General features: G+C 44.7%; 2 long non-coding RNA genes across 2 annotated transcripts; one reads left to right on the plus strand and one right to left on the minus strand.

Moving 5' to 3' along the window:
- Positions 1–2,530: 2,530 nt before the first annotated feature.
- LOC138916169 (uncharacterized) lies at positions 2,531–23,928 on the plus strand. The gene is made up of 3 exons (XR_011423034.1): positions 2,531–2,639; positions 11,703–11,771; positions 23,746–23,928. It is a non-coding gene; the product is annotated as an uncharacterized lncRNA (long non-coding RNA).
- Positions 7,195–23,350, minus strand: LOC138916168 (uncharacterized). Its single transcript, XR_011423033.1, has 4 exons — positions 23,067–23,350; positions 9,566–13,343; positions 9,027–9,196; positions 7,195–8,589 (listed from the first exon to the last, which is right to left on the minus strand). It is a non-coding gene; the product is annotated as an uncharacterized lncRNA (long non-coding RNA).
- Positions 23,929–24,205: the final 277 nt, after the last annotated feature.

Here is a 24,205-nt window from a genome sequence, read left to right on the forward strand (position 1 = left end):
CAAAAACATTGAAAGCTACCAGAGATAAATAAAAACACATTTCCTATGCAGAAATGTTAGTTAGACTGAAATGAGACCTCTCATCAGCAACCAAAGGTGCCAGAACAGAGTGGAAATAGTCTTCAAAGTACAAAGGAAGAATAACCATCAACGTAGAAATTTATACCCAGTATTGTTCAAGAGAGATGGCAAAATAGTGATATTTTCAGGCAAAGACGGAGGGTTCATCTGCCACAAACCCTCACTGAAAGGAATACTAAAGGATGCATTTGAAGAAGCAGAGACTTGAGCCCAAATGGGAGAAGTGGTATTGCAAGAAACAATATGTACAAAAACAAAACAAAACATTTTTAAAAAGTATATATGTAAGTATATTGCTTTGTCTAAACAATCACTGGATATAAAATTTTTTAAAAAAGTAATTTTTGTGGGTTTAAAAATAAAATGAGAGGCCAGCCTGGTAGTGCAGTGGCTAAGTTCGAACGTTCTGCTTTGGCGGCCCTGGGTTCGCCAGTTCGGATCCCAGGTGTGGACCTATGCACTGCTTGTCAAGCCATGCTGTGGCAGGCGTCCCATATATAAAGGAGAGGAAGATGGGCACGGATGTTAGCTAAGGGCCAGTCTTCCTCAAAAAAAGAAAGAAAGAAAGAAACTAAAGTACTAAGACATAATAGGAATTTGGATAGAACAAGTAAAAGTGTTCTAAGGTTTTTATATTTGGATGGAAGAGGTTAGAGACATTAATCTTATAGTCATTAAGACAAGAATTTATGTTAAAATTTTAAGGATTCCCACTAAAAGAATGGAAATAAAATGTAAAACTTCAAAACCAAACAAAGAAAAATAAATAAAATACAGTCAATTTGGTAGAATGCAAAAAAAGAAAAAAAGAAAAGATAAAAAGAAAACAAACAAAATGGTAGAAATAAATTCACAAATATCAGTAATCACAGACTCTAAGTGGATGAGACAAAATTTCAGAACACATACTTGATGCCAGGCACTGTGCTATGCCCTGGGGATACCAAAATACTCAAACTACAGCTTCTGTCTTAGTGAAGCTCACAGTCTAGTGGTGAGGAGGGGATCGGGACAAACAAAGCAATAATAACAACAGATGAAGTGTTATAATAAAGGGGAACATAGAGTGCTATGGGGCTAAAAGGAGGGACACCTCACAGCCTGTGGGGAGAGGATTGGGGAAGGCTTTCTGAAGATAGTGACCTTTCAGCTGCATCCTGAAGCATAAGCAAGAAGGCAAAGGTGGTAGGAAGGGTGTACTAAGCAAAGGCAACAGCGTGTGCAAAGGCACAGAAGTGTGAGAGAACATGGCATGTTCTGGTCCAACCTTCTTTTGTTATGCATGAAGAACTGGAAGCCCAGAAAAGTTAAGGTACTGTCCCAAGGTCACCCGGCTGATTATTTGCAAAACCAGGATTTGTACCCAAGACTCTCATCTCCTTTTACATCCCCCTTTCTACTGTACCACGGTGCCTTAGGTTTGTAGCAGGAGGTTGGGTAACCGCATGCTGTTGAGACGAGACCCTAGCTGACTTTGAAAATGAGCTGCATCTGGGTGTGGGGGCTGGCTCTGTCTCTGGCTTATCCCGGACTGGAGCAGAGCCAGGAACTTGGCAGTTTCCAGGGCTGAGCAGCCCAGCTCACCCCAAGGAAGCCATGGCACCGATGCCCAGTTTAATCATTAATTCCAAGTTCACAGGGCTGGAGCTGGAATGCACAGGACCTGGGGAGCAGCCTGGGTCTCCAGGGAGCTAAGCAAAAGATGGCTCTTGAGATGAGAAGGGACCAAAGGTTAGAATGGGGTCCTTTGTCCCTGACTGGATCTATACTATGGGCTCCGAACTAAGGGCTCTTGCTGTTCCTCTCAATTTTGATGGAGTTCACCCATCATCTAGTTAGCTTGATTTCAGGATCCCTTTTCAGTGTTCACAGTATATTGTACTTTCCTCTGCCGCAGTCCTTACGCTGCATGCTAAGTCTTTACTCAACCATCTAATCCATTCGACTGTGACTTCATGGAGGGCAGGACCCAGTCTTCCATCCCAGCATCCTCATCACCAGGCACCGTCTGGCATGTGGTAGGTGCTCCTTAAATGTGTGCTGACTGGTTGAATAAAAGAGACCCTAACTCTGCTTAAAGGTGTTCCAAAGCGCATCTTTTTTTTTTTTTTTTTTTAAATTAAAAGAAATGGAGAGTGATTTTGCTGAAAAAGTTCATCAGAGGTTCACAAACATCTCTTGAGATACTCTGTGGTATCTTAAAATATCACAGAGCCAAGATGAGGTCCACTGGTCTAAAAGAGATGCAATGTTCTTAAGGAGTTGAGTCTTCTCCCCTTTATCCCTTGGTGTTTGGATGACTGTAGCGCATATTTAATGTTGCTTTGGCATTCTTGGGAGAGGGGTGCTATTCGAGCAGGAGGCGACATTTTATTGAGGAAACGAAAGCCCTGTGGAGGGCAAATTCCACCAGCATAATAAAGATAACTGCTTCTTATAATTTCTGAATGCTGCAGCCTGCAGTTGGAAAGACTGTGCTAGCAGTAGCATTTCCAAGCCCTGAGAATGCAACTTGAAAGGGACTTCTGGATTCCACAGAAGAATACTTCTTCTGGAAGGTGAGGTGCAGGTGGGGGTAAAATTTCTGTGTCTTTCCAGTGAACCTGATTTTCCTGATCTGTAAGTAGAGGCAGTCATCTCTTTTTCACAAGGCACTTGTCAGGATTAAACGGGACGATGGCATAAAGTCCTTGGTACCTAGAAGACGCTGAATCACAGTGCAAGTATCTTCTCTCTCTCTCTGAAGTAAGAATCCCGAACCTATATAGAACCAGGGATGTGGAAATAAATTCTGCTCTTAGAGGCCACGCGAGCAGTGTCCAGCGATTCAGCAGCCCAGTCTGGAACGGAAAGGATCACTCTGTGAACTCCTGGCTTAAAGTGTAAACATTTGCCTATAGTGTTGCTATAACCAGCACCAGAGGATGCTGGGAGAAGAAACTTCCTTTGCAGGAACAGTCGCTCTCCTGGAAAAGCCAGCTTGCCTGGTTGGAGTTGAGCCAGAAAGGCTGACTCTTACCCTAGCAAATTCTCTATCACTCCAAGGTCCTGGATACTCTGGGAAAAGTGGCCAATGTCAGGGTGCCGCCTGCTGTACCAGCCTCTGGGTTCTTGTTCATTTGCTGGTTGGTGGCATAGAATACAACCATTTGCATTCACCTCTTTCCACCACCTGCAGGTTCTCAGAGTTCTGTAAATTCTTTAAAATTCTAGCACTCGGTGTTTGTTACATCAGGAGATAAGTTAGTTCAGGAAAGACCCTGGGCTTCGACTCCTCCAGCTTCCTGTCTGCCCTCAGTCCCACTCTGATCTAGAGCAAATCACCTTTGCGAGGAACTGGAAGACACTGCATTGCTAGGATCACCTGATTTCTTTCCCCTTCGCCTTTCCAGTTCTCTCCCCTGCCCCAGAGAACTGAGATGAAATGGGAAGTAAATTGCCAAGGGAGAGCCTCTCCTGGGGCAAATTTCCTGTCTTTGCTTCTGGGCATGGAGACCCCGCGTAGGGAGCCAGTTGCAGAGCACTCTCCCAGAACCAGCTCTGGGCTGACAGGTGCAGGCAGCATCCACTCTTCCATGGGGGGAGGGGGGAGAGGAGGGGTTTAAAAAGAGGAGGAGGAGGAAGAAAGACTGTAGGAGACCCCAAGGGCTGCCCCTATTCCTCCACCCCGCCCCAACCCGAAACTGTCAGTCTCCACTAAGTCTCAGACAGAGACAGATTGAGAGTGTGAGAGAGAGAGGAGAAGTGGGGGTGGGGAGAAAGAGACGGAGGGGGGAAATCAAAGAAAATTGCAAAAGTCAATGGCCTGGAACAAGAGGCAGCCTCAGCAACTGAGTGTGACTTTGATTCCCCTATCATAACCCTGAATTAAAAATTCAGGCAATTATCTGCATGGCTTCCTTCTGATTAGAACGAGCCGGAGCCTCATTAATGCATCAGCACAGAGGAAAGCCATTAGGTTCTGTGAAATGGAATGTTTCTCTGAGAACAGGTTCCGCTTGAAGTAGAATACCCAGCAAAAAGAAATTTCACACATTTTTGAGCTCAGAGTCACAGGACGGCAGCCCGCTTCAGGGCTGCAGACCCCGCCACAGCCGTCCCCTCTCCGCCGGCTCTGGGTGAAAGCCACCTTTGTTTCTCAGCCTCTCTCTGGCACCTCCATCCCCAGAGTTGTGTGGAGGGCAGGTAGGGGAGTTGAGCGGCCAGAGGGGACTTCCTGGCTGCTCCCTTTGCTTGGTCCTAAGACACTGAGTTGGCCTGGATGCCGGGTCTCAAAGTCCTTGAGCCATGAGGAGCGCCGGAACTTTCTGGGAATTCACTGCCCTCCTTTTCTAGAAGAACTAGAAGCAAGCTTGTCAGGACAGTGAAGGTCGGAGATGCCAGAAAAATCAAAGTATCTGCATGTCCCCAAGAGTCTTGATACTTTCCTGATCTGTGTGGTGACTTGGGCATCCCAAAGTGGCCCACGCAGGATCTGGTGAAGCTGAGCCAACCTCGGGGGCTTGTTGCTTAGGAGAGGGTGACGGGTCGGAGGTAAGGAGGGAACCCTTTATTCGTCCCTTATTCTGTAAGTTCAGAGCTTTTAGAAATGCAGATCTCCTGTCCAGGCCCTAAGTGGGTGAACATGCCTACAATACCTGGCATTCGGAATCCCTCATGCATCCCGCTTTGGGGTTTCCAGGGTGCAGCTATCTTCTTCAAATGGCTGTGTATCGCTTCCAGGGGAGCTCAAGAGCAGTTTTCCAAACAATTACCCTTGCGGCCCTAATAAGTTCATCTCTTGGGAGAATTGGGCTGGACTCAGAAGTATCATCTAGATTTTCTTCAAGCCAGTGGGTGGGACTTGGGATCCCCGTTTCTGACAACTCAACAGCCTTCTAACACAGGGATTCTGGGGATACCAAACATTTATCCTTGGGCTAAATCACGTAAATAAGCTCTCTAGGAGAAAAGCCAATCTTACATGACGAGAACTGAAAAAGAAATGTTTTTGTAAAAAGAGAACTAGTTACAGTCAATAGGATGCCAACCAGGAAAACGTTATCCTTCAAACTGTTTGAGTAAGCCACGTTCTCCTCCTGGCACACCTGTTAACTATTCAGTGTTAAGAAGCAGGGCCAAGTGTCTGTGCAAAGCTGCAAACACAGCCAGACGGTCATCAGGATAATGGAGTCAACGTATAACTGATATAATTTGTACCAACAGCGCCCCCTACTGTACATCGGCAAAACTAGGCAACCAGTGGAAATTCAGGTTTTCAAAATGTTTTCAAGTCACATCCCACGTTGGAAGGGTACATTCCTGGTCACCAGGGAGTTTTTATGAAGCATGTTTTCAATACTGCAGACAGTTTTATGGGTGAAGGCTCCTAGAGTTTACTTCACCCTCCAACACAAACAAGATGCTTGGTGATTCAACCATGTTCTTTGTGGGTTCTGAGTGTCTCGTCTTTCTAACACTTTGCTCTCACTGCACCAACACTCAACAAAGTCAAACACAGTTGAGAATTACTTGTGACCACAGATGACCCCGTGTAAAGGGCTGACCTAAAGGCACCCAGTCTTGGGGGGTAGAGGGGTGGAGGTTATCTTTCTGGGCTCAGCAGCTGGTATGACAGTGAAAGGATCTGGCCAAAGGTCAGGAATGTAGGCCTTCGAGTGAGGAAGCCAGTCCACCAGCTCCACAGCAGAGGCCTCTTTTGCCATTGGAAATGATTGAACCTCACCCTTAGTACCATCCGCTGTAGTTCTCAATATTTTAAACACAGACTCTCTTCCCAGTCAGATCATTCCTTTCTTCCCAAGATAACTCAGTTCCTACTTTCATAACTTGTTATTCATTCCACAATTTATTTTTTTACTGAGGAAGATTGGCCCTGAGTTAACATCTGTTGCCAATCTTCCTCTTTTTGCTTGAGGAAGATTTGCCCTGAGGTAACATCTGTGCCAGTCTTCCTCTATTTTGTATGTGAGTCATGGCACACAGCATGAACGCCAGTGAGAGGTGTCGGTCCCACCCGGGAGCTGAACCCAGGCTGCTGAAGCTGAGTGCACCAAACTTAACCACTAGGCCACAGGGCTGGCCCCCAACACATTTTTTTTTTTTTTAACAACGATTACATGCTAGACATTTTTCTAGGAGCAGCAGTCATCTCACTGAACAGGAAACAGAAGAAGTCTCTGCTTTCACGGAGCACACATTCTCTTTGGGGATACAGATGATTATAGAAAGACAAATGAGTGTGTCAGCACTGTACGTGCTGTGAATAAACAAAGCTGGGTGAGGGAGCCAAGGAGGCTACTTATCCAGGTGCTCTCTCTGAAAAGCACACTGGAAAACCTTGTGCTCCACTCTGGCAGTCTATCTTCTTTCTCCCCTTCAAAACCGGAGTTGCCTCTTCCATAAAACCTCCCTAATTCACTTTCCCCTCCATGGATGTGCCCTTCAGCTCATCTCTGCTCAAGCTTCTTCATTCTTGGAAAGACATATGGTCACACCTTTGATTACAGTCCCCTGGAGAACACGGGTCCTGTCTTCTGTCTCTTTGGTTTGCTACCAGAGCAGCGGGATGCGGGAGGTGGGGAGGAAGCCAGCATGTCTAGTCTGTGCTAGAAACATTAACACGTGAGTTCTTCTAGTCCTCAGAACTCCTGCAGACTCTGTCCTATTGTCCCCATTTTATAAACAGTGGAAGTGAGGCTGAATTTCTCTGCGGGCACACACCTGCCCAGTGGTAGAACTGGGATTTGAACCCTGATCTGTTCAGCATCGTCGTCTGAACTCTTCCCACTCCCGAGCATAGAGTGAGTGTTCGTGAAGTGTTGTCAGCGAGTAATGAGGACCGGGAAGGGATGAATCTGTTTCTCATGCAAAAGAAGTGATTAAACTCCCTCCTCCTGTCTGCTGGATTATAAATCCTTCCTTAGCTGCTAACCGGGTGACCACTTCCCCTTCCTGCGCCTCATAACCCTACTCTGTAAACTGAGGTTGGACCGGTTGATCTCCCAGGTCTTTTCCCGCTCTGACATTCTAAGGAATATAATCTTCTGTAAGGGATGGGGGAGGGTGGAGTGCGGGGAAAAGTCAGCTGACATCACCGCATCAAATCTGATTTTTTATTAAGAGACAGATAACAGAACCCAACAGTTGGTTCACTCAATTAAAACTCAACATGTCCTGAATACCTGCTATTTGCCAGACCCCGGTGTGTGCTGAGGATACAGAAATAAACTTTTAAAACATTGTCCTCACTCTGTAATTCGTAAAGGAAGAGACAAATATGACGAGAAATTATTACAATAATAATAGTGGTTAACATTTTACATGGCACTCACTCTTTGCCGGAAACTGTTCTGATGAACTCATTTTAATCTTCCCAACCTTCTGTAAGGTAGATGCTATTATTATTCTTACTTTGCAAGTGAGTAAACCGAGGCACAAAGAGGTATGTACGTGAAAGCGGTGTTGAGAACGTGAATAATGCATGAAGTGTTTGTTTACAGGGCCTGAGATGTAGGAATAGTGAGAGGCAGATGTTGGAAGGGAGGTAATATTACACAATGTTAACTGGTGGTTTTGTTCCCCTGATATTTCTGTTACTGCTTGCCTGACCCCTGTGCCATTTAGGATTAGCCACACACATCTAGTTGGAGGGAAGGGATTTTCTGTAAAGAGCAGAGAAGGCTTTAGGGTTTTGAAACTCAAAATCCGTGCCTGTGAAATAACTCAGGACCTAGAACAAACGGGGTGAGTTGGAGCCAGTTTTCCTGCCCCCAGGGAAGGGGAGAGTGGGAGGGGGAAAGAGGTGTGCATACCCCTCCCCCTCAAGAAATGGAGCACTAGACCGTGCCCCCCATTTGAGCTAGACGTCCAGTGAGTTCCGGGGATCAGACCGCAGAGCAGGAACGGCCGGTGTGCGTGTGAGATGCGCTGACATGGCCCCGCCCAGCAGCTCCCCGGGCACTGACACAGTGAGAGAGCAAGGTACCCTGCCTCGCCTTTGAGAGCAGTTGCAAGCACAAGAGTTCTTAGCCCTGCCGAGTTTCCCTCCGGCCAGCACTGTGCACACAGCAGAATGAATGTCTGTTTTCCTAGAAGTGTGGAAGTAAAAAGAAGGTCATTGGCCCTGACGAGTCTTCTAGAATGGGAAGAAGGAAAAATGCTGCCTGGGGGGAAATGATGCCCCAGGACCAGAATGGGGAGGGGATGTCCCATGGCTGTAGCAAACAGGCAGTGGGGTCTAGAGGCCAGATAGAAGCTCTGGAGTGCAGGGCCCGAGTCTGCTCTGTTCCCGGCTCCATCCTGTGGGCCTGGGTCAGGTAAGAGGTGATACATCAGTATTTATTAAATGAATGACCCTGGGTGAGCTGCCTCTGGAATCAGGCTCTTCATTGGGTTTCAAACCTCACCTCTGCCTCGTGGTAGCTATGTAATCCTTGGGTAAGTCTCTTCCTTGCTCCGAGCCTCATGTGTCAAATGAGGATACAAAGAGTGTAGATCGGTACTGATCTGAGATAAAAAGCGAGAATGGGCATAAAGCTCTTCGTGTCTGGCACAGCACAAGTGTTCGATAAGTATTTCCCTCAGTATTAGTAATGCCACTGTCCCCACCCTTGCCCTGCACCTTAGCACTACGTTAAACTCCCCCCCACCCCCACCCCCCGAGAGCTTACACACAATCTTGAAGAAAAGATGAGGACTCCAGGACCGGCTAGATCAAGTCCCCTCCCCGGCCCCCCAATGCAATAGAGACTTCTAACAGAAATCAAGCTAAGCACTTAAAAAAGAAAAGTTACTTTTCTTGCCCAATGGATTTTTTAGGTTGGTGTTCAAACTCAGGAAGAGCGCAAACCTGTGAAAATTGGGCATCCCCTGGAGACACTTGCTAGCAGTTGAAATCAAACAGCCTTCTCCCTTGTAGGCAGGTGTACTCACAGGCAACTTACCTCTCACCTTACTCGACCTTCCAGAAAAGCACAGTCCTCTGGTCGAGTTACCATTTGCAAGTGCTGCTAATAGAACTCAACTTCAAGGCACGGAGGACGAATCTCAGAAACCGAACTCTGTCCTTCCCTCTTCCTTCCACTTCCTCCTTCCCAGAGAGCTCTGGGTTTTCCTGAGGAAATTCAGTAAGAAGGTTTTATTTCTTGTTAAGATATGCTCTCCTAAAGGTGAGTAGTAAATATTATCATTAATTTTTTTATTTAAAAAAACCATCTGGATTTATCTGGCATCCCACTTATCTAAATGCCAATAGGTGACCACCTGTCCTATTTACCCAGGATGGTCCCCGTTTTATTACTGCAAGCCCCATATGGCAGGAAAACCCTCCGTCCCAGACAAAAGAAAATGCCCAAAATGTGCTGGGCAAACCCTAAATGCTAATGACAAATCAAGTAGACTTGTCAGCCCAAGGGAGTGTTTGGAGGGTTTTTTTTTTTTGAAGGGCAAGGAAACGTACTCATTTGAAAACAGGAGAACTCACCTCCTGGGTGGAGAAACAACACTGATTCTCTTTGGGGCATTTTCTGTTCTTCTTGGCGCTGGCAAGCCTAGCCCTGAAGACCCTGCAGAGGGAGAGGCAGCCCTCGCCGGAAACACTTGATTTGAAAATGAGGAAATGAGGGGGGCAGAGAGAAGACTGTTTCCAATAGGGCCACTGGACAAACCCTTGTCTTGGCATCCTTCCCATAATCCCTCACTTTTGGTCAGGCTCTGGGCCCCCCAACAAATCCCAGCCAGTGCAGAGGGCAGTTTCCTTGTCTCCGAGTCACCCTCAAGTCTGTCTGCCTGTGCAGAGCCCTGAAGTTTGTCCCCCACAGAGGAACAGCCCAGGCATGGAAGTTCCCCTCAGGACACAGAGTGGCTTCCCGAAGCCTCTCCGAGCATCCCTCTCCCTCAAACCAAGTGTCTTTTGTTGTGTTTATGGTGTGCTCAAACCTCACGGAATTGGTCCACTGCGTGCTGATCGAGTTTCTGGTGACAGAGAATGTGGCACAGCTTGTTTCTGCACCTTGTGGTGAACGTGAGGGCCCATCAGGACTGTGGACATTTGGCCTTGAGGTTGGTCTCCTGAGGCTGCAGTGCTCCCTCCACAGGTCATCGTCTCTCATGAGACTGCAGTCAAGATGTTGGCTGGGCTGTGGTCTTCTGAAGGCTTGACTGGGGCCAGAGGGTCTGCCTTCAAGATGGCTCATCACATGGCTGTTGGCAGGAGGCCTCAGTTCCTCACCCCGAGGACCTCTCCATGGGGCTGCTAGAGTGTCTTCCTGACATGATAGTTGTCTTCCCTGAAATGAGGGATCCAAAGGAGAGAGAGGCCAGAGGGAAGCCACGTGCCTTTTAAGACCCAATTACCCACCATCATTTCCTCCATATTCCATCTGTTAGAAGAAAGTCGCTAAGTCCAGCCTGCACTTCAGGAGAGGGGAATTGGGAGGGAAGAGTATCAAGAGATTTGTGGACGTATTTTAAAACCACAGTTTCCCAAAACATTAAGCGGCTGGACCATGGGTGAATTTCCACAAAGGTTGGTTCTGGTAGTGACATAGTAGAAAAACTATGGGCTTTGAGTCAAATCTGAGTTTGAAACCAGGTTTGCTCCTTTTCAGTTTGTGGAATCTGGGGCAAAACGATCATCTCTAAACCTTAGTTTCTTCATCTGCAAAATGAAGACAACAAGAGTAATTCTTTCAGAGTTATTGTAATAATTGGGTGAGATGACGGTCCCAGGGCTAGATCTAAATTGTATATGGCCTGATGCTTTTAAAATTTGACAGGGCCCTCTTTAAGAAAAAAGAATGCAAAATTACAATTTTAAGCTAGGTACAAAATGAGCATTTATTTAGAATTAGAAATAAAAAATAACACATTTTAAAAGCTGACAAATACCACACATATCACAAAATCCAAAAAAATGACGTTTAAAAAATTAACTACTTAACATAACTCTTTAAAATGCCTTCTTTCCTATATCTTGATTGCATACCTTTTAGTCACTCCTCAACATGACAAAGATTTTGTAATATTTTCCGTAGTCAGAAGAGAAAGATAATTCAGTCTTTCCTTAGCATGGTTGATTGAAATTTGGTTTTTGTTATTACGAGCTTATTATTCAGCTTCACAACTCACTGTTCATAATGTCAGGTACTTTTTAAGGGTTGTTGTCAAATCTGGAAAACCTCTATCAGGTTTCTTTTATATATGAGCTCAGGGCATTTCAAGTGCACTCATTACCCAGGGCCGTTGGAGGGGTCTGCATAAGGGAGGGGCTCGAAGCTTCGGCGTCCCTGTAAACATTCCCCTGGAAACAGGTATGTGTGTAGCAAGGAGTCTGGCATGTACCAGGTGCTCAGGAACTGGGAGATGCAGGTAGACAACCTCATCTTCCTGCTCCATGTCCCCGGCAAAATCAAGGAATTCTCATCCTTGATTTCATCTTCCTCCCTCTCCAGTAGCCCCTCCAGGGCCCCTCGGAAGGCAGGGACAAAAACACACTTCTTGTTATGATGGAGCGGAAAGAACACTGGACTCAGAATGAAAAGACCTGGGTTTTGAGTCCTAGCTTTGTCACCTGTCAGCTGTGTGACCTTGGCAAATTACCCCTCCTCTCTTTGTTTTAGTTTCCTCATCTCTGAGATGGGCATAGCTATGCCAGCCTCGTGGGTTGCTGTAGAGATTAACAGAATGAAGTAAGTAAAAGGACTTGGTAAATTGCAAAGCAATTTTACTAACATAAAGTGTTTTTATTTTGGTGCCTGGAAGTTACTGAGAAATAAGTCTGGACGCCATCCAATGTCTATGAGCATCTTAAGTTGTTTGTTCTCTGTGGCCTAAAGGAATTGGAAATTCAAATTGGACTTTAATCAAATTTGGCATAAAGACCAGGACAGCAAAATCATCCAGTCTTTCCACAAAAAGATATTGAGTTCCAGCTATTGCTGTAATTTGTGCTAGAGCTGGGGATTCAAAGATAGACAAGACACAATCCTGGTCCTTCAGGTATGTAGGGCTGGTAGATGGAACCCCAGACCAACATCTGGAGGGTGGGTTCGGCTCCTAAGCCTGCTAAGTTTACACCCTTGGCCCCCCTGCGCCTCAGTGTCTCCTTCTGCCAAGGGGCATGGCTAACTGCCAGGGAGGGGTGTGTCTACCAATGAGCGAAAGCCTGCAGATCTTGGAGAATACTCTGACGAGTGCGTGCAGAGCCATCGGAGTGTTGCGTGGAGTCCGTCTGAGACTGGCTGTTCTCCTTGGGGAATTTTCAGGAAGCTTTGAAGTGCCGCCAGGACAAGGGAGGCTGCCCCATCCTGGAGGTGCGCTCACTTGTAATTTACTCCTCCACGTGGGCTCTGGAGCTCCAGGCACATAAATACATCACCCACTCAGCCCCACCCAATGGAAAAGAAGACTGACAGGAAGGGGGCTGGAGGGGAGGAATCACTAAATTAAGAAGGTCCCTGGGAGTGATTGACCTACAGACACGACTGAGTCCCCCGAGTTTCTCTCCTTAAAGCATAAATATTTCCAACTACGATCACAGACTCCCTCATCATAAAATCAATGAAACCACAAGGGAAAATGACCTCCCGCTTGACTGCACCAGAGATATCTCAAATGCAGTCGTTTCCCCTCCCTCAGAAGCAACGGTGCTGGGCCTCAGGATTTGAATTCCAGGCACCGCTGCTGGGAATTTGAGGCTAAGAGGAAATCAGGTGGGTTGAGCGCCTGCCTGTCTTGTTTTACCTGCTAAATTTTGTGATGGCTTTTGGGCAGCCCCTGCTAGAGCATGAGACTTTTTCCTGCAGTCAGACCTGGGTTCTTGCTCCAGCTCCTCTAATTACTGGCTGGGTGTCTTTGGGCAAAGTAGCATCTTTCCATCCCAGTTTCCTCATCTAGTCAAAGGAGGATGATAATGCCAGGTCCCCCTGTCCTACAGGGAGGTGACAAGATCAAGAGATCTGTGTGCAAATGCTTTGTACACCAAAAAGCTCTTGATAAATAACAGGTTTTATTATTAAAAGATAAAAGTACCGATCCTGCTAATGTACCCGTTAGAACTCCTTACACTGTGACGGAGAACCTGACTCAAACTGGTTTACACAACACGAAGGTATTTTGACTTATGTGATTGAAAAGGGCTGATTCAGGTGAGAACTAGATTCAAAAATGTCACCAAGGGTCAGCTCCTCCACAGTGACTGCAAGTCTCACATCTTAACAAGATGCCATCCAGAGGAAGGGAGGTCCTCTTTCCAGTAACTTCTGTTGAAGAGATGGAGAGAGAGGAGTGAGGAACTCTTCTTTTTCCAGACTAGGACATGTATCAAATTTCACTGGCTCTCTTTACAAGGTCAGGGGAGAAGATATGCTGATTGGTTGAAGAGAATCAAGGCAGTTCCTTAGATCTGGGGGCAGGATCAAGATGCCAATCAAACCACACTTAGAGGAGTTACTTTATCAGAAGAAAAGTGAACTGCTGAGCTGCAGAAACAACATCTATCCGGTGCAGCCCACCCTCTTTAACAGCCCAATATCCACATGAACCGATATCCCCGTAAATACACCTTCAAAGATACCCACTCTCTACATAAACACAGTCAAACTCTTTTCCCAAAAGAGACAAGCCACAGTTTCATCCAGTCTGGTTCTCTGGGTGTCGCACAGTCCTCATATATGGAGCTACTAAGGTCCTGTGTGGTCCAGTTGGACTAAATGGTAAATTTAATCACCACTGATGCACTCACTAAATAGTAAAGGAGAGAGAACGAGGTAAGTGCAGTAAAAACTCTCATTTGGAAAATGAAAGAACAGGAAACAACTCTCAGTGGTCACCGGTCCATAGCCTGTGTCATATTCTACCAGAAATAACGTGGATGTCCTGCCCTGGCAGCCAGTGGACATCTTCCCCACCTCTGCCCTCTGGAAGGCTCCCCTTTGCCCTCTGTGGCCCCGGCTTCTTTCTTTGGAAAAATCCAGTGGATTGTCCTTCCTGAACCATGTGACATGCGAACTGAGAAGGATGCCTCTTCTGGGGACTGCATTATTTTAGCAGCTCTCTTTCTTCCTGCCGATGTGAGTTTAGGGGCCTGGAAATTGTTATCACAGACCACTGTGGGCCAGGTTTCAGGTTTCTTCGGCAAAATGATGCCCTTAAAAAGTTAATGGGATTCTGGGTTACTTGCTTCTGGCTAACGCCGTGGATAGTAACGAGAGTCAGAGACCTCACCATGCCAGTCTTTGGAACTCGAACCTGCCTGGGAATAGCTATGGTCTAGCAATAGGCTGGGTGCTCTGGCCGTCACTTCAGCCCTCAGTTAATGCTTCTACCTTGGCCTCTACTTGAGAATAATCTAAAGCAACAGGCTACAAAACTACTCCTTCCTCACGATAACAACAAAAATATCAGGAGTCACATTTACAGATTTCTTGCTATAGGGCAGGCTCTGCTCCAAAGGCCTTATGTGTATGAACTCGCTTCATCCTCACAGCAACCCTATGAGGCAGAAACTGTTATCCTCCCTCTTTTGCAAAAACCAGCCATGAGCAGTAAAGAACTTGCAGGGATTCAAATCCAGGCAGCCTGGCTTCAGGGTCGTGGTGGAGCTCTAACCACTGTCCGAAGCCGCCTCTTCCCAAGGGGAGTGTTGACTTCTTTGTTCAAGATGTAACAGGAGAGGCTTGGGAAGGGTCTCTCCCAGGCCTTAATCTTATTTCCTGCTTCGTTCCCATGTTCCCACCTTTCTTCTGCTAACTCTGGTTTGAGGGTAGAGAGTTGATCTTTCCTTGGACTCCCAGACAGCACGCCATCGGAAAAAGGCAACTCTTAGCCAATCTGTATTTTCTTCCCTCTCTTACTTTTGAGTGGGCCAGATTCAGTTTAACCTTATCTCTTTCTTGGAAGACTTTGCTGAAGAAGTTATCAGCACACTCCAAAATTTGAAATTTTCTTACAGTATCCTTTAACGCTAAAGCCTCAGGGAGAACACAGTCTGAATCTCAAGGCTTAGTGGCCACAGGTGAACCAGCTGTTTACTCGAATGTAAAAAAGAATTATTAAATTCTCCTATCAATTCTTTCCCTTCACCCAAAGGTCTCTGCTTAGCCTTGCAACATCCCACGTCTGGATTAGACTCTGTATCAGTTAGGAATCCCTTGGTTGCAACTCAAACTAACTTAAGCAGAAAAGAAATGTATCGGAAAGCTACTGGGGCTCAGAGAATTGACGGGAGACTGGGGATCACGGTTGGGAAACCTCAACAGTGGTCCCACTGGAGGAGATACTTGGTCACTGCTGGCCTGGCTGGGATGGTGCTGCAGCTAATCCTGGCTTACCTGCTCTCTGCTCAAGATTGCAGTCCCAGGGAAGGAACCAAGGAAGGCTTGGTCAGGCTTGAGTCACCTGCCCACCTCGTGGCTAGGAGTAGGTAGGACCCACCCGATTATGCTTTTTGCAGAGGAGATAATTTCAGTAAAGGAAACCAGGGTGCTGTTATGGAGAAGTTGATGCAGAGTCGTTCAAATCCAACAAACTCGCCTTCCACCTGGCAACACTGCCCATATGGCTCTGTAGTTGTTATTCTAATTCACTCATGGTAGTTGGACCAAAATGAGACCAAGCTGGACAGAGGTGTAAGGAAATCAAACAGCAGTTAGGGGAATGTCAGACCATGAGTATTCCTAACCCACACTTGTCCTTTGATGTCATCTTCAGGGAGAAAATTCTACGCTGGATCTGATTTAAGTGGTAAGACTTAGGCTCTTAGAGGGTTAAAATGTAACAAAACAGAATTTTGCTTTAACTGATGTTAGTTTTGTTTGTTTATCAGCTGTTTGTATCTAAGGGGCAAATACAAATGCATTTAGCTGTCGGCGTACGACTGTTCTCAGAAGCTGGTGATTCACTCCCTTACGCATTCGCTCATTAACAAATCACTTAATGAATATTTATCGAGCAGTTTCTTAGTCCTGGGCACTGTCTAGGAGCTAAGGAGATACCAACATGGATGACATATCTCGGTCCTCAGAGGCTTCATATCCACGTGGTGACAGAAATATAAGAAACACTTTGGTCACTTGGAAGGAAAGGTTCAATGTGAGGGCTCTGAAGTCAGACACAGAAAAGTGCAGTGTTGGGTTTAAATCCTGGCCTTGTGACCTTGGGCGAGTTATTAAGCTCTCCAAACCTCAGTTTTCTCATCTCCGTAATGGGGATAATAATAGTTCTTAGTTCACAGGGTTGTTATTCTTCTCAAGTTGATTAATAGCTTCAGGGTAATCCAATCAAAATCCCAGCATGTTCTTTTTTTTTACTTTTTATGAAGATTATGATAGTTTACAACCTTGTGAAATTTCAGTTGTACATTATTGTCTTTCAGTCGTGTTGTAGGTGCACCACTTCACCCTTTGTGCCCACCCCCACCCCCCCTTTCCCCTGGTAGCCACTAGTCTGTTCTCTTTGTCCATGTGTTTAACTTCCACCTATGAGTGGAGTCATACAGAGTTCGTCTTTCTCTATCTGGCTTATTTCACTTAACATAATACCCTCAAGGACCATCCATGTTGTTGTGAATGGGACGATTTTATCCTTTTTTATGGCTGAGTAGTATTCCATTGTATATATACATATACCATGTCTTCTTCATCCAATCATCCGTTGATGGGCACTTGGGTTGCTTCCACGTCTTGGCTATTGTAAATAATCAGCATGTTCTTTTTTTTAATGGAAGTTGATAAGCAGAGTCTTAAATATATATGGAAATATATAAATATATTAAATATATATGGAAATATAAATATATATATATGAGCCTAAAATATATATGGAAATACAAAGGGCCAAGAACAGCCAAAGCAATCTCGAAGAACAGAGCAGGAAGGACCACACTACCATATAACACGCCTTATTGTAAAGTTACAGTAACTCAGACAGTGTGTTATTTTGGCCCAATGATAGACAAATAGACTGACAGAATAGTCTAGAAATAGACTGAAATGGATAGGTCACTTAATTTATTAATTTATGATAAAGATAATATTGCAGAGCAGTGGGGAAAGGATTTTTTTGGTAACAATGTTTGTTCTTTTGTGTCTTAGTTATTTCACTTAGCATAATGTCTTCAAAGTTCATCCATGTTGTAGCATGTAATGTGTCAGAATTTCATTCCTTTCTTAAGACTGAATAAGAGTCCATTGTACGTGTACACCATTTTTTATTTATCCATTTGGGTTGTTTCCACCTTTTGGTTATTGTGAATAATGCTGATTTAAACTCTGGTGTACAAATATCTGTTCAAGGGGCCGGCCCCATAGCTGAGTGGTTAAGTTCTCGCACTCCGCTGCGGTGGCCCAGGGTTTCGCTAGTTCGAATCCTGGGTGCGGACAGGGCACCTCTCGTCAGGCCACATTGAGACAGCATCCCACATGCCACAACTAGAAGGACCCACAACTAGAATATACAACTATGTACTGGGGGGATTTGGGGAGATAAAGCAGAAAAAAAAAAAAAAGATTGGCAACAGTTGTTAGTTCAGGTGCCAATCTTATAAAAAAATCTGTTCAAGTTTCTGCTTTCATTCTTTTGAGTAAACACTCAGAAGGAGAAGTGCTGGATCATATGCTAATTCCACGTTTAATTTCTGCTCGAGGAACTGCCTTCCATTTTCCACATTTTACATTGCCGTCAGTATAGCACAAAGTTGCCAATTTCTCCGTAGCCTTGCCCACGCTTATTTTCTAGCTTTTTGTTTGTTTCTTTTTTGTTTTTGATAACGGCCATCCTAGTGGGTGTGACCCAGTTTTTAAAATTTACTTTTTGTACTGCTAAATGAGTGTTTCACTTTGGCTCATCATAGTCACTGGTCATTATTGATGCTATGAAATTTAACATTTAATATTTAATGGGTTCTTGTCATATAATAGGCACTGAACTGAGTTCTTTAATTCTTCATCTTATTTAATCCCCTTTATCTTATGTAAACAATAATTTTTTTGGCAAACTTTTAATTGAAATATAACATACATACAGGAAAGTGTACAGATTGATGAATTTTCACAAAGTGAATACACCTAAGTACCAATAGAAAACAATGATAACTCATATCTTGACTTTAAACCTGTAGAGTAGTTTTGCCTGTTTTTGAATGCTATATAAATGGAGTCATAGGATATAAAATCTTTTGTGGGGGCCAACCCGGTGGTGTAGTGTTTAAGTTTGCGTGCTCCACTTCGGCGGCTGGGGTTTGCGGGTTCCCATCCCAGGCTTGAACCTACACACGGCTCAACAAGCCACACTGTGGTGGTGTCCCACAAACAAAAAATAGAGGACAATTGGCACAGATGTTAGCTCAGGCACAATCTTCCTCAATCGAAAAGAGGAAGATTGGTAACAGATGTTATCTCAGGGCCAATCTTCCTTACCAAACCTCCCCCCCCCATCTTTTGTGTATTGCTTATTTTACTAAGTATATGTTTATGAGGTTCATTCATGTTTTCACATGCAACGATAGTTCATTTATTCTCATTGCTAAATAGTATTCCATTTTATGACTATACCATAATTTACTTACCCATTCTACTGTTGAGGAATATTTTGGTAGTTTCCTATTTTAGCCCATTACTAGTAGTTCTGCTGTGAGCATTCTTTTGGTAAACATCTTTTGATGAACATGTGTACACAACTCTGTTGGGTGTTTACCCAGGAGTGGAATTGCTGTCATAGGATATTCATATGCTTAGCTTTAATGGCTACTTTCAAAGGGGCTGATAAATACACACACTCACCACACAATATGAGTCCTAGAAGCTCCAAATACATGCCCACGTTTGGTATTGTTTCTCTTTCATATTAGCCATTTTGGTGAATGCTCTGGTCTGACTGTTTATGTCCTCCCAAAGTTCATATGTTGAAACCTAATCCCCAATAAGATGGTATTTAGAGGTGAGGTGTTTAGGAGGTAATTCGGTCATGAGGGAGGAGCCCTCATGAATGGGATTAGTGCCCTCATAAAAGAGACCTGGGAGAGCTCCCGCACCCCTTCTTATAATGTGAGGACACAGCTAGAAGGCACAGTCTATGAACCACAAAGTGGGTCTTCACCAGCCACCAAATCTGTACCCAGACTGTGGGATTTCCAGCCTCCAGGACTGGGAGAAATAAATTTCTGTTGTTTATAAGCCTGCCAGTCTACAGTGTTTTGCTATAGCAGCCCAAACGAACTAAGACAGTAAATGAGTACTGGTGTTGCATTGTGCTTTCCATTTGCATTTATCTGATGAATAGTGAAATGAGCACTATTTTCAAAGGCTTATTGGCCACTTGGATATCTTCTTTTGTATAGTGTCTGTTCAAGCCTTTCGCTCATTTTTCTATTGGGTTGTCTTCCTCTTTTCTTTTTAAATGTGAAAGTTCTTTATATATTCTAAAAATGAGTCCTTTGTGAATGATATATTGCAAATATCTTTTCTCACTTGGCTTTTCACTCTCTTAACAGTGTCTTCCGATGAACAGAAGTTTTAAATTTTAATATGGCCCAATTTGTACTTTTATTTTAATGATTAAAACTTTTTGTGTCCCGTTTAAGTATCTGCCATCCTCCAAGATCATGAAGACATTTTAAGTTTTATTCTTGAGTATTTATTAGTTTTTCTCTTACATTTAGGTTTATAAGGCATCTGAGTAAATTTTTATGTATTATATGAGGTAGGGATTTGAGGTTCTTCTTTTTCTGTTTTTTTTTTTTTTTTTAACTGAGGAAGATTTGCCCTGAGCTAACATCTGTGCCAATCTTCCTCTCTTTGTATGTGAGCCGTGGCGACAGCATGGCCACTGACAGACGAGTGATGCATGTCTGCGCCCGGGAAACAAACCCGGGCTGCCAAAGTGGAGCACACTGAACTCAACCACTAGGCCACCGAGGTTGGCCCTTGAGATTCATTTTTTTTTTCTGTATGGATAACCAACTGGAAATGAATAAGATCGTGAATTTGGCCTAGTCCAAACACTAACTCTTTTCTGAAATATTCCCACGGAATCTTAGTTAGAATTAACTAATTATTTAAATTAATTTGATAAATATTTTTTGCACATTGAGCATTTGCTAATTTAGCTTGGTTGGTAGGAAAGGCTTCTCTGAGAGCTGACATTTGAGCTCAGGCCTGATTAATGCAGTGCCGCCAGCCACATGTGGAGCTGGGGAAGAAAATTCCAGGAGGAGGAAACAAGTAGGTAGATAAAAGTTTGATATGCTCAAGGAACAAGAAGAAGGCCAGTACGGCTGAAGTACAATGCTCAAGAGGATGGGAAACACGCAATAATTCCTTCGAATGTGCGATCAAAGGAAAGAACCAGACTGGTGTCCCCAGGAGACAAGGAGCAACGCCCACGAGGTTCTGAGCCAAGTTTGTCAACCCAGAATTCTCTCTATCAAGAGTGAGGGCAGAATAAAGACATTTCAGGCTTACTGGAAATCAGAAATTTTACCTATAAAGCAACTTTTCTTAGGATTTTACAAGGCAACCTCCTACAACGTGAGGACATGAAGGGGGAGATAGGAGCCCACCCAGGAAGACAGTGACATGAAGCCACGCGGCGGCCGCAGAGCATCGTCACTGGCCAGCCGCCTCAGCCTGCAGCAGGTTTGGAAGATGTTTCTGAGTGTTTTTAGCTTCTGCTTGCACTCCATCCAATCGCTTTCCCCTATGTTGCTTGAGTAAACTTGGTAACGTTTTAGATGACCTTCCCCCTCAGTTTAAAATCCTTCGAGGCTCCTCATACGTTTCAGAATAAAATCCGACTTTCAGTGTGGTGTAAAAGGCCCTCTGTTATTCACCCCTGGCCCTCTCTCACCCCTCTGGATGGCCACTCACACCTTCGGCTCCAATCACTGATCTTTTCACAGACTTCTTAAAGCTGTTTGCCACGTCGGAGCCTTTGTATCTGCTGCTCTCTCTGAAGGAAACCCTTCTTCCCCTGGGAGATTCTTCCTTGCTTTCCAAACCTCCTTATCTCACGAAAGACTTCCCTGACCAACTTGTGCTGCCCACCACTGGTGCAAGGCCCCGTGGTCGTACCCCATAATTTCTCTGTAAATCACCCCAACTACCAATCTGTCTCTCCTTAATCTTTATCTATCTGTTCTCCTCACTAGGTTGTAATCTCCTTGAGCATAAGGACTGCATTCTCATCCCTCTAGAAGTTTCTATCATGGCTTCTCTGTGGTCAGGCTCTTAGGTCAAAATCTCGCTGCATCACTTGCTATGTTATCTTGGGAACTCTGAGTCTCAGTTTCCTCCCTTGTAAAAAGATGTGGTATTTTCATCTGCAGCACCTGGCACATAGAAGGTGTTCAGCAAGGTGTGTGGAATGAATCCATGCTGAGGGGCAGATGCCCAGGCAACAATCTCTCAGCGGGAGAGTAAGGATGAGTCATTTCAGTCAGTCTTGATTCCTCCCCTCCCCTCCCGAGGAGGACTGCTCAACTTCCCCTCTAGGGCTGTTATGCCTTAAGGGTTATGAGGAAAATGCAAAAAATACAGGCTCTTTTCCTTTTCATGTTTATCCATGCGGTGACGTAAGGAATTCAGGATCTCTCAGAGAGCAAAAATTTCCAAAACACGTCATTGTCTGACAGTTCCTATGAGGCTGCCTAAACACGGTTTTACTTTAGGACCCAAGCTTTCCTGGCTGTGGATGCGTCAGTTAGGAACTGCTGGGAGGACGCAAAAGGATCATGTACCCATTTTGCGGAAGGAAAACCTCACGATCTTCTCTAAACGCCTCAGAGAACAAGACCTCACATAACTTGTCAGCAACTCACCAAGAAGAGGTCCCAGCCCCCCCCCCCAGTGTCCCCTCTCCAGCAGCTGAATGAATATTCTCTTTTTGTTCCTGTGGTGGAGGCAGCATCTCCATGGGGCTTCTCTACTTTGAATGAGTTTCTAGAAGCAACAAAGAGAGTTGGCCCTTCTCAATGTGTTCACAAGAGTCAGAGCAGAGTCAAGCAGAGCGGATTGTGAACTGGGCCATGAAGGTTCATAGCAGCGTTATGCATAATAGCCCCAAAGTGGAAACAACCCCAATGTCCATCAACTGATGAATGGATAAATAAAAAGTAGTATATCCATATAGAGGACTACTATTCAGCAGGAAAAGGGATGAAGTACGGATACACACTACACCATGGATGAACCTTGAGGACATTCTGCTAAGTGAAAGAAGCCAGACACAAAAGACCACTTATTATATGATTCCAGATTAAAAAAAAAAAAAAAAGAGCTAGAAGGAATAGGGTAAGGCCACATTCAAGCCATTGTCAAAGAAAGCAAGAGTTTGCTGGAGTGTTCCAGAACTTTGCTTGATTACATAGGAGATGTGATCAGGGTAGGGACAGCCACAATGACACGGGCAAGCCAGGGAGTAGAGAGTTAACCGTTAATGGCTTTTGGACCCTGAAGACCTTGTCACACTGTAGTTGTTGTGGTTGTGTCGTAATAATTGCTGGCATGTTTCACTTTGCTTCAAGTCTTTTGGTCCCTTCAAGCATGCCACCAGAAATTCTAGTATTTGAAAAAGCTGAGAGTCACTGGATTATCTACTTCTTCCTTCAAGTGCCCTCTGATTACGATTGCCAGGTAAAATACAGGACACCCAGTTAAATTTGAATTTCAGATAAACAACAAGTAATTTAGTATAAGTGTGTCCCGTGCAATATTTGTTTATCTGAAATTCAAGTTTAACTGGGAGTCTTCTATTCTTAGATGCTAAATCTGGCAGCCCTGCCTCGGATTGCCTTCTTGTCATTGGAACGTGGCAGATGCAGCCCCACTTCAGGGCTGATGTTCTGTGATGCGCACCATCTACTGGGTACACGAACAGGGAAGGAACCAAGAAATGTCCTGAAGAAATAACCTGAAAATGGCAATGCAAGAGAGCTGGAAAGAAACAACTATGATTTACTTTTAAACATTCTTTAAAAATTTTTGACTTACCTCTTTAGATGTGGTGTCTGTGATCAGATCAACAGCTTAGCGTGTCCAGCGTATATCTGAAATCCCTTGTAAGTCACCAGTGTTCAAACGGCCACCCTCTCCTGGCTGAGTCCTTGGGCTCCTCCATTAGCACATAAATGCGAATACCCAGCCTTGTCCTTGATCTACTGTGGTTCCTAGCGGTTCTTAGTGATCGTTTTACAATAAGCACGTGGCATCCAGCAAGACCCATCAAGTACAATAAATCTCAGACTGGTGCAACTTTATTAAACCCAACCGGGCCTGTAGGGAGACACAAGGAAGCCAGTATTTCCTGTTTACTATTTCACTCAGGTGGGTATAGAGTTAAGTGCCTAAGGGAATTGGCACCGTCCAAGGGCCGCTGGCTGCACAGAGGAATCACCTGGATGTTTTCAAAAACTACCAACGTTTGCGCCTGCCTCCTCCTCCTCCCCTCTGTTCCCCTTCTCCTTCTGTCTAAAACATGTGAGTTTATAAATTTACATGGTAACTTTCAAGGAGTGCGTTCCGCAATGCTGAAGACTTACTAAGAGACGGGCATGGAAATCAAGTTTCACTTTAGAGCTTGAGGTATTTCAGGGACAAAAGCTCTCATCCTCAGCACAGCCACTGAGGCCCATAGGCTCGTTGTTTTACCTTTTATTTTTTTGTTTTACAGACAAAGCGGAAAGGCCGAGGAGCTTCTCTGTCTCCAGTTCAGTTTCTGGGGTTCTGTGATTTCACCATGAATACGCATTACGAAATGGAATAGAAACTCCGTTTGCAATGTAGCCCAGGATAAAAAACCTAGAGCTCAATTTGGTTTTTGAATAGGTTTTTAGAATAAACTGGTGAGAAGGAGTTTGGGGATGGAAATTTATTTTCAAATACCCTCCAAACTGACAAGGTGTCTCCATAAGAGTAACTGGAATAATATGAAAAATAGTACCTGCGATTTATGGAAGGTCTCTTATTTGCCAAACACGGGTTAGGATGCTTTCCACACATTATCTTTTTTAACTCTCAATGCAACCCAGCCAGCTGGGGCTACATCTCCATGTTATACACGAGGAAACAGAGGCTCAGAATTTGTATTTCCTAAGATGACTCAGCTGGTAAGCAGCAGGGCTGTTTTTCAC

The sequence above is a fragment of the Equus caballus genome, chromosome 11 (genome assembly GCF_041296265.1).
Source record: "Equus caballus isolate H_3958 breed thoroughbred chromosome 11, TB-T2T, whole genome shotgun sequence".
NCBI classification, from domain to species: domain Eukaryota; kingdom Metazoa; phylum Chordata; class Mammalia; order Perissodactyla; family Equidae; genus Equus; species Equus caballus.